The following is an 11743-nucleotide window of genomic DNA, read 5'->3' on the forward strand; positions in this document are numbered from 1 at the left end:
ATCTCTCACATTTGTATTAATCTTCCCCAAATGAACACTTATTTGGCAATTAAGATAAATGGATCAGAGATCCAACAAAAAGAGAATAAAAACTTGTCCAATTGTAATATAGATAAAGTCTTTCTCTTTTCTTATACAAATCCGTTCTTAAACCCTTAAAACATAGTTAAAGTTCTATCAATTGACTTCTAAGCTATTGTTTTAAGTCAAAAAGAGTTGCATACAATTTATATGGCAGTAATAGTCTTGAAATTAACTAGAGCTGCCAATGGAATATGGTTTGAAACAGGGTAGACCAGTGCTGAACCAATTACTAATTAGTTATATCAAATAGACCTATAATCAAACCACTCATTAATTAGGATAATTGGGTCTGACCTGATTAATATTGAGATCTATAATTTACCTATCATAGAAACAACTTGGATTTTCTTTTTTGATAATATAACCTTAATAAAAAGAGTAAATCCTTTAAACCTATCCTAGGTTTTCTAAAAAGGTCTTAAACCTTTCAACTTTGCCCTTAAAAATCCCCTTGGCCTTTGGGGATAAAGGGACTTATGCACCCCTTCCGTTATTTTATCTTTAGAAATCTAATAGCAACTGTTGATGTCATGGATTTAAACATATTATAATGCCAATTTTTCCTTATTGTAAAATCATTAAATGGTTGATGACTGAAATACCCTTAAATCTCTCTTTACCAAAAAATGGGTTTGTTTATGCAATAAAAAATAAAAATGAAATACTAAAATACATTTACTCATATTAACAATGTAAGGGTAAAGCAAGGTTCAAAATATCGATACAAGGCGATACACTGGTAGGGCGTATCGGCCTGTATTGGTATTGGTTTTTTTTTTTTTTTCTAATTTTTTTCGAATCTAGTTCAGATGGACCCATTTACCTCCTAAACCACTCACCAACCCGAAACACCCTTTGTAGGGGTGTATCAGGAAGGCTCCGATATAATACATATCGGTCGATACGAGCCAATACATGACAAAATTTTGAATATTGGGATAAAGTTTGAATTGGAAAAAACCTACTAACTTGATAAGAGGAATTAACATGGTATAATAGACATTTAATTTCTTTGTCCACTTAAAAGTAATGAAAGGGATCCTTAAATTCCTTTATCTAGGGTGGAAACGAATCAAGTCTTTCATGAGGTATTTGGGCTCAGCTTATGACTCAATTTGATTCAATTTAAATTGAGCTTTGAATTGAACTCAACCCTAATATAACTTGGCTCGTAAGGCTTGCAAACCTAATCGAGCACATATATATAATAAAATAATTTTGTAATTTTATAAAAGGCTTGACTCGTTCGAATTCAAAAATTTCTAACGAACCGAGCTCGAACAATTCAACTCGACTCAAATCCAAATAGGAAGAAGAATTTTTAATCAAAATCATCTTTTATAATGTCTGTGAAATATATACTGTCTAAGCTAACAGGGAGAGGAATACCGTTTTACAGTCCGAATAATCATAGTGTACAATTTACAAAGAAGGGCCGTGGGGATAATATTGTCATTGCAGTGAAAAACTTAGGGCTGCTAGTGCCACAAATGTGCTATTTTAAGCTGAAAGGCAGCATTACACGTGTCATATATAGAAATCCCGAGAAATGGCAATTCCGTAAATTTGACTTGAAAAAGGGAAAATTATGAAACTTCCGAGACTTCAATAAGGCCCATACGAGAGAGAGAGAGAGAATATAAATCCATAAATGAGAAAAGGCAAGACTGTAACAGCAGATATTGAGTGGTTCATAAAAGCAGCCTTCATCGGGACGCATTCAGCATACTTCCCTCATTCCCCCAACCGAACGCTTTGAAAAATAAAAGGTATCAAGAATATCCTTTCCCGGTTTCTCTTTTCATTTTCTCGTATTCTTTCCTTGACTTTTTGCTTTCATTTCTACCTTTTCCTCTTGTCAATTTTCTTTGTTTTTTATGTAAGAAGATTGATCCTTTTTATCACTGTTTTCAAAATCGGATCAGATCGGACGGTCGGACCGAAAAACGTGAACCGGTCACGATTCTGTTTTCTTCTAAAAGCATTGATTTTGGTCAGCAAACTGCTGAATTGACCGGTTAACCATTTGAACCGTTTTCCAATTTTTTAATTTTTTTTTTGTCAAAACAGGCCGGCTGTTCAGGTCGAACAGTCAGACCATTCGAACCAGTAACCGGACCTCTAACCGGTTCAATCACCGGTTCGTTTTCAAAAACCATGCTTTTTATTAAAACTTAGACTCCGTTTGGTTCACAAGAATAGGGGTTTGGAATCAAAATTGGAATAGATTATTCCAATTCCAACTATTTGATTGGACGGAATTAGAATCCCATTTTCATTTCTGCTGAAATGACATTCCCCCATTTAATGGAATGGCCATTCCCTACCCCTTTCTAGAGAATGAAAATTTCAATTCCCATTTTCATTCATGTCTGAATCAAATAAACTATGAAAATAGATCATTCTGATTTCGATTCTGATTCCAAAAGATTTTGATTTCGATTCCTATTGCAAACCAAATAAACCCTTACATTGTTTTCACAGTTACTGCTTAAAAGAAAACCTTATCCCATTTTAGAACTACCAAATTAATTGTGTTAGAAAAGATTCATGTAAATGAAAGATATAATAGGATACAAATGGGTTGAAAGTTACATAAAGCAAATCTTCACTTTTTGAAATCCTTATCCTACAAATCAATAATGGTTGATAGATAGATGATGATTAAACAGTGTTTTCGACCCACTGTTGACCTATCTGGTCGTATTGGTCAACCCATCACTCTGGTCAGGAATTTGAGTCTTTCATTCTCTGACCATTTATTTAGAAAATAATGTTGACTGTCAACCTGGTGATTCAATCAGTTGAGCCATCAAAGCATTCGACCCAGTATTTAGAATATTCTTTATTTTTAGGAACTCTCATTCGTTGGTGATAATAATAACTCAACATTTGATACATCCGATATCCAAACATGAGTATTAGTGTATATCAATATCAATGATAATTTAGTTTTTCATTTTATTTTATTTTAAATAAATGTACGAGGGAGGGATGCTTTTTATGCCCAACTTTCGTAACTCCCAACCTTATCTGTAACGATGTATCCATGTGTTTCCATGGCGACCGATACGGATATGTGAGTGTCATATTGATATTTTGATCCTTGACCATAGGTTTGATCCAAGGTGGTGGACATTCATGATGGAATCAAACTTCATTGGTATCAATAAGAAAAACCAACATGTTTAGGTAGCCCCATTATTGAATGAGATCACTGTGATGCAAACTTGTTGAACATATCCAACACAATTCTTCTTTGTTTTCCCATATAAAAGTTTATAGTGGGAGATGATAAGTTTTGAGGGCACAATCCTTCTTCTCAGCCTCAAAAATCTTAGTTTTCAATGCATTTTAATTTGATAGCTTGAAATATGATGATTCCTTAATTGGGTTCCAGGGTAAGGGCAAGACTGAGTATCATTGATGAATTAAAAATCACAAGTTATTGAGTTGTTTCCATTGAAGTCCATGTAACAACTACCATTGTTGTTATTCAATGTAATAGATTCAATATGTTTTAATTAGGGCCACTCCTTCCAATAACCCAAATGTACCTAACTCACCCACCAAGCACAAAAGGAAGGGGGTGACATTAGTAATTAGGTTTAGGTCTCTCTCTCTTAAGAACTCTGATCACATTTGTAACCAAGGTAATTAAGAGGTTGAGGTTCCACTAGGCACTAGCCATGGTTGTTGGCATGTCTTTCTGGTGTCTTGTGTATAAGTCAATCAATATATGGTACCATGCACCATGTTAAGGTAACAACCATGAGATGGGTTGTTATGAAGCATAACCAGCCAATCAATTACCAACCCTACCAGAGCTAAGCGGTTTCTTTGTGACGTTAAAGCAAAAGGATGAAGTGCATTAGAAGAAATCAGCCACAAACAAACAAACAAAGAGAAAGGCTTTTGGGATTAACTTGGGCAAATCCCTGTTCAACAGAAGCCGTGTTCGATCAACCAATCAATCCTCATTTTCTCGCGAGATCTAAAAGAGCAATTAATTGGGTAGGCCTCTCAAATCTCAATCAACGAAAAGAGAAAGAGAGAAAGTCAGTAACCGACTTAAAAAGTAGAACAGAGACTGACTTTTCATTATGACAAGGACGGGTATGCATCATGTTGTCTGCAAAAAGGGTTTTTTGTCGTTATGTACGGCCAAAAGAAAAGGTGAATCATAAACGTATTCTTCCTTCCTTCTCATTTCACCTCTCACGCGCCGTCGCTCCCGCTCCACCCTTCAACCGCGTGGGGAAACCGGATCTTCTTCTTACAAAACGCTCCTGACCAGTCGGATCATCCATTGCTTGAGAAAAAGGTTCAAATTTTTTTTATATCATATGCTCCGTATTGGGCGTATCATATCATATTTATAGATTATTCATACATAATTTTTAAATTTTGCGGAGTATAGTTTTTAAAAATGACCTAATTTTTGGATCGATGATTTGATCGTCCGATTCAAATAAATGGCTTATTTTAACAAAAAGTATTAAAAAATAATTAAAAATAACCAAAAATTGTTAAATAGATCAATGGTTCAACTATCTGAATTAACGGATCATTGACCGATTCGATGATTTTTGGCCAGGGGCTAGGTTTGGGGTAAAATGGAACTGGTTGCTTGGATGGTTCCTGAGCCAAATGGTCCGACCATCCGGATCAATGGCAGTTTGAAAACTATGCCCTGAAGTTAAAATTCGTTTAAGGGGTGCCATGATTTAGACCAATGCTTACACGCTTTTAAAAAAAGAGTTCACTTTTGCTAAGACATTGGGTTATTGAAAAAAAAAAAAAAGAAAATGGAAAATGAAGGATGGGGTTCAAAGTATGATACACCCCTTCCTTCCAACCTTATGGGGTGTATAATTTGAACCATTGTTGAAAACAATGTTTTAAAAAACGGCCTAGAAATGGAATCATTCTGACCACTTGTTTCTAGGTCGACGGTCTAACCGTCTGATTCGAACAGATGATCCATTCTGACAAACAAATTAAAAAATAAAAAACAGTCAAAAACCATTGAACGAATCAATGGTTTGATCACTCGAATCAACAGATTATTAACTTTTTTAATGATTTTTGACCAAAAATCAGGTTTTGAGTAAAACGGAACCAACTGCCTGGATGGTTCCCTGGGCCAAACGGTCCATCCGTCCGAACCAACGCAGTTAAAAAACCTTGGTTAAAAATATTCATCTTAAAAGGCACCATCTAATAAGATTATTTAGGTGGTTAAAGATGAAAGATTCAAAAAGATTGTGGCGTGCCTTTCTATGCAGGAGCGGAGTCAGAAATTTTGTAAGGGCTCAAAACCTAGAGTGGGTCAGGAAAGGGAGGCGGGATTTACATGGAAAGTTATGATGTTATTAATGGAAGAATTGTGGACCATGGGTGGGCCATGGTCCCCCTTGCTCTGCCCTTATTTCTATGTGGTCTTTTGGGCTTTAACCAGCTCAAAAGACTGATTTTCGGTCTTTTTATATTTGGTCTCAGAAAGTTGAGAAAATCAAATAAATAATAAAATCACTGAATTCTTAGGAAATTTCAAATGAAACTTTTAAATTTTTTTGTGCGATAAATAACCTTTTAATGCATTTTTAAAGTTTGATAGATCAAGATACTTATCAAATGATCTTTATCTTAAAAAAAGACCCCAAAAATTCAATATACATTTTAATCGATTATGATTCATTTAAAAAAAAAAGAAAAAAAAATGATTAAACAACACCTAAAACATTGAAAATTCAGGATCCATAACCATAAGAAGAATTTGATAAAAGTTTTAATTCTGACTTCTTCCCTAATGGCCTGAGAGTGAGTGTGTAAAATTGCATCTTCGTAGTTTTTGTTGGCATTGTGGTTTTGACTTGTGAGCATAGCCAAAGGCAACCTCACTTTATTTATTTATTTAAATTTATGGCTGCAATGCTCAAAGTCACTTGTTATCTTGCAAATACGTCTGTATATAGTGCTGGATCACTTATAACAAACACATGAACCACAACCATATTTTTTCTAACATGATGATGGGACTCACATGACGTTACTTGTTAAGCATACACAGGATATATATATATATATATATATATATTTTATGGACACAAATAATATTTCTTTTATATGTAGTTCCATACAACATTAATATTATATTGCTTCTTGCCTCCTCTCATCCCCACCCACCCCACTTGGGCTATCTCTTGATTTTCCTTTCCAGTTTTCTTATCTGGGTTTTACTTCAAGCATCTAAAAGATCTTTTGTCTCTTTGACCTCTCAAGGGTCAAGAATGCAACAGTTGTCTAATTAATTCAAATATTTAAGATTGTGTTTAGAATCGGTATAAATCAAGAACGGTGTAAAAGTTTAATTATATCGGTTTGATTTTGCCTGTGTTTGGAAGGAGAGTATAATTATAATTGATGAAAAATTCTATTCCACTTCAGTTTTATATATATTTGTATGGAGTGGAGTTTTAAGTCCACAATCGATATAAAACCTATTAAACGTAAAGCTTTGCATTGATTATCGATGTAAATATTACATCAATTTTATTGATGTAAAACTTTACACTCTTCTATCTATCATGTTTTTCAAAAAGCAACGATCACTTTCACAGTTCAGTATAAAATGTTATCCATGTATTTTTACACCAATGACGTTTTACATTGATTCCAAATACAAAAGGATTTGAACCGATTGTCACTAGTAAGTTCTTTTAATTTGACTCTTTTCCAAATAAAGGAAGAAGCCCTACGCATAGAGAAGGCAAGATATGTGATGTTTGAACATCGAACCACTATTGGATATTATTGCCTCTTGAGTTGAATACCACACGGCTTGCCACCATTACAGTTTGTCTTATCAGATTGGGATCACATGGATATCAATTGCAGAAGATGCCAACAGCATGGAGCCCAGTTGATAAGGTGTTTGATTGGTTGTAGTTAGAGTTGTCGATTGGACTGGATTTAGTCCAATCCGATTAAGTCAAATCCTGAGTCCATTATAAATGAATCAGGTCCAATCCAATTCAATGAATATTTTTGAACCATTTGGGACAGGTCAAGACTGTCTAATCTGTTCAAATTTGTTTTGATTTAGAATGGTTTCAATCCAAACCTGGTCTATTAACATCTATATTCTTATCTTATATCAATGGGTCAGATATTAGCTTAATCTAACATAATCCAACACCTCAACTTTCTTGAATAGAAGAGGCAAGGATTTAAGATTGTTCATTTTTTGTCAACATTTGGGTAGTTGATAAAGAAAATTATATAGCACTTGAAGGATATTTATGTATTTTCAAATACCACTTAACGGCAGGCACTGGATTGGCACGTTTTGAAAGTGCGAGTACTGAATTGTCGCATTTTAAAGTTTGGGGACCAAAATAACACGAAGCCCAAAGTAAAGAGTACTAATCAGGAACTTTCCCATCATTTTAATCATCTCTATGTGTCATCCATCAAGTGGTAATTACCTCTTGTCCTGATACGCCTATGGCTTCATGCCACATTAAATGCCACTTAATTAATGAAAGTCCGGACCATCTGCCTACACAAATTCTGCCCACATTAACTTGCATAACATCACAGCCACACATGAAGAACATCTCATCCTCCTACATAGTATTATGCAGGGGGAGATGTTCACAGTTCACGGGGGTAATGTATTGTAGGTAGATGTTGGCAGAGTTATCGTAAATAGAAGATCCGGAGTCAATTAATGAGGCTTTCTCTCTCAAGACCGGATCTGCTCCTTACAGAATACACCTCACAAGCACATTCCACCATGTAACAGGAAAATCTCTTGTAGTTATATGTTATTATTTATAGGAAATGTTCCTAATACGCGGGTTGATGTGCCTGTTGGGTTGGCGTGATGAGCATATCCTAATTCCTTGCTCTCACCCAAGTTCACTAAATATTTTGTCAGTGAGGCAGCCACATGGTATGTTAGGAAATACTTTCCCAACATCCAAACCGTACCCTTACCTCTTTGAATTTTTCAAGATGATCGGCAGTACATATTTTGCCTAATCACAAGAAGATACTTTGAACAGTCCAAAGCTTGAATGTAAAACAATTACTATCTGTGCCTATCGCCCCTATGGATCGCACAATACACTTTTTTTTGTTCTTTTTGTAAAAATACAATATACATTTTTTTGGGGTATCACACATGATACTTTGAACTATATGTGAAAGTCTCAAAGGGGAAGATGGAAGAGAAAGAGATTCAAAGCCTCTGTTATCATACCCAGACTAATTGGAGCAGATGGTCAAACTCTATACAATAGTTGTGCCCAAAAAAATAAAAAATAAAAAAGCAATAGCTAGCCAAAATGGTTTTTAGGATGCATGAATTTTTTAAAAATGTTGGCTTGATCAAAATTACCCTAAATACATGTTTTAACTAGGTCTTACAACTTGTAGTAATTATTGTTTTAAGCTTATGATTTGATGTAAAATAGATTTAAATGATAATCTAGAACCATGTAAGCTCTGTATAATTACAAGAAATGAATGATTTAACCTCTAAAAGGAGGTTTGTATAGAGAGAGAGAGACAACAAATAATACATGGGAAACAGTTTTGTTTTCGTTGGGCAAGTATTACATCTCTAACACTAGGGGCGGTTCCCAAAATCTTCATCAGACCCACTGCAACCCCAAGTTAAAACACGGTGGACATCATACTTCTTTGACTATTCAAAACGTTAAATCATCTGTATTTTCCTTAATTTTTTATTTTTATTGTTTAGATTTTGAAAAATCCCAAAAGTAATTTCATTCAACTTAATCAGAAATATAAGTAATTCGAATTAGCTGAACTTGTTGGCTGTGGAGCCAATGACAAATACATGGGCCCTACGGTGAGAGATTGGATAGTTGTGAGCCCATTAAGAAGCCACTGCATTTAATTAATCCGATCTCAAAAGTCAAAATAGTCCTTCAGAGTTAAGAACAGTAGAGTGTATGAAATCAAGTACATCTTACAAAAAGAGAGGCTCGTTTTGATGCGTCTCTTTACGTGGGCAGAATGTGTTTTGGCCTTTTCCTGTTTAATTGAGAAAAGATCTAGTCACAGCCTCCAAAAGATGTGAGAAGCCTATTTCAAGAAACTCCAAATGAAGTTTTTTATCTTTTTTCAATTCATTTTCGTATGAACAGACATGCTTTAACCAAACGGTCTTTAAGTTATTAAGATTTTGATGCAAAAACTCACATCATCTTTTGACTGTCAGAATTTTCAAAAGATCTTTAAAAAAAGACTTACCTCACAACCCCAAAATATACTTTGAGACAACAAATATGCATTATTTGCACTTGTAGAGGCATTTGATATTTAATAGATTACATGGGGTGTTATCATTGGTTCCACATCTCAATAAACAGCCATTTAATTTAGCTAATCTGATCTCGAAATATAGTTCCTTAGAACAGTAGAACTTAAGAAATTAAGTGAAGTAGATGGCGACTGCAGTCTTACAAAAGGCAAAGCATACTTCACAACAACATGTGCCGCATTAGTTGAACTTCTAGATACATTTGACATTTAATAGATGGTTCATTTCATTGGTTCCACAGCTCAATAAGCAGTCATTGCGTTCAGCTAATCCAATCTCGAAATATAGTTCCTTAGAACAGTACAACTTAAGAAATTAGGTAAATTAAGTAGACCACCTCTGCAATCATACAAAAGACAAAGCATTATTTGTACTTCTAGAGACATTCGATATTTGATAGAGCAAGAGAGAAGGTAATGAAGTAAACTTCTGCAATTGGCCCGAAAATAGCACCAAGTCAGAGTGGAGCAAAAGACTCCACCAAGAAGAGGTTAATGATAGCTTAGGCGTCATCCCTCATCAGTTCTACACTTCTACCTCTGATTATCACAAACTTCCATTGCCTGTTCAGCCATACAATAACTGAAAAATAGTGAAGATTTTTTAACAGTATTTTAGAGGATTTAGAATCATCATTGAATGATCCTGACTATTGTTATTGATCAGGCCTAAGATCAGCATGAAAGCAATTTGATAATTATCATGCAATAAATATTTAAGGATATAGTAATCAACCAGATATGCCATTCAAGCATTAAAGAACTCAAAACCTACTTAATGAATGATTTACTAAAAGATAAAATAATAAAATCATTCAGTAAAGCCATTTTTTCCATTTCCAAACAGTTCCTTAGAGGGGTTTTACTTTATTTGGTTTATCTGTATTATGGATGAAATAAAAAATAATTAAAAAAAAAACCTGAAGTAAAAGTGTGCCAAAAGTGGTCCCATTTGGAAAGAGTTCAAATGTGATACATATATGTGCTCTACTTCAGTAACATACATTTAATAAGAATGCATACATGTGTACTGAAAATGACAGTTATCACAAGTTTCAAGACATGTTTGTATTCAAAATAAGAACGCATATATGTGTACTGAAAATGACAGTTACCAGTGCGATAAAAACCATGCCGCGAGGAAAAAAGACTTTTAAGCATTCTGCTTTGATCCATTATGAATCGTTGATCACTAAGATAATAAGTTTGATTTAGAATATCCCTATTCACCATATGATAGAGGTGAAATCAATTATTCTTTAGCCAGTGAAACTTAGTTTGGAAGGAGTACGAATATAAATATGTAGAGTGCAAAACCTTATATTTTGTATTGTATTTGTATTCCTTCCAAACTGAACTTAATGGTAAAACTAGAAAAAACAGTTTATGTTTCCTTGCTTCAAATTGGAAGGACTCTACTTCCAATTATTTAAATTCTGAAGGAAATTGACTTCCAAATAAGCGATATTATTCAACTACAAAAAACCACAGAGGTGTTTATGAGGAAAAAAATCTTGATAAAAAGAAATGAACACAGAAGATCATTAATCATGGGCCGGGTAGCCTGGCTGGTCTGGCCCAATCTAAGTCGGGCTTGGACAGGATTTCAAGCCCACTTACTCGGGCTTGGGCCTAAGACATTGGGCCCAACATTTTTACGGATCGGGCTTGGGCTTTCTCAAAACAAGTCCGGTCTGAGCCCGAGCCTGACTTGTTAATGTATTATATAATAAAAAAATATTTTATCTAATAAAAAATATATATAATCATTTGTAGACCTGTTCATGGGCCGGGTAGCCTGGCTGGTCTGGCCCAATCTAAGTCGGGCTTGGACAGGATTTCAAGCCCACTTACTCGGGCTTGGGCCCAACATTTTTACGGATCGGGCTTGGGCTTTCTCAAAACAAGTCCGGTCTGAGCCCGAACCTGACTTGTTAATGTATTATATAATAAAAAAATATTTTATCTAATAAAAAATATATAATATATATTTTTTATTATTCTTCTCTTTTTTCAGGTAATAGTGACTAGTGAGATCTTTTATTTTTTTTTAGATTTTGAGGTAATTTTTAATTGATTAAAAAAGGAAAAGTATTTTTTTCTAAATTTCTGATCGAGCTCGAGCTCGGGCCTGGGCTTCAAACTTTATATGAGGGTCGGACTTGGGCTCAAGACCTAAGCCCAATATTCGGGCCGAGCTCAGACTCGAACCTAGACATTTTTTTTTGTTAATATAAAGGCAAAGCCCAACAACCCCGGCCCATGAACAGGTCTAATCATTAGGGTTTATGAGCTTATTGAT

Source organism: Nelumbo nucifera, chromosome 3 (genome assembly GCF_055504915.1).
Source record: "Nelumbo nucifera cultivar China Antique chromosome 3, China Antique-T2T, whole genome shotgun sequence".
Classification (NCBI taxonomy): Eukaryota; Viridiplantae; Streptophyta; class Magnoliopsida; order Proteales; family Nelumbonaceae; genus Nelumbo; species Nelumbo nucifera.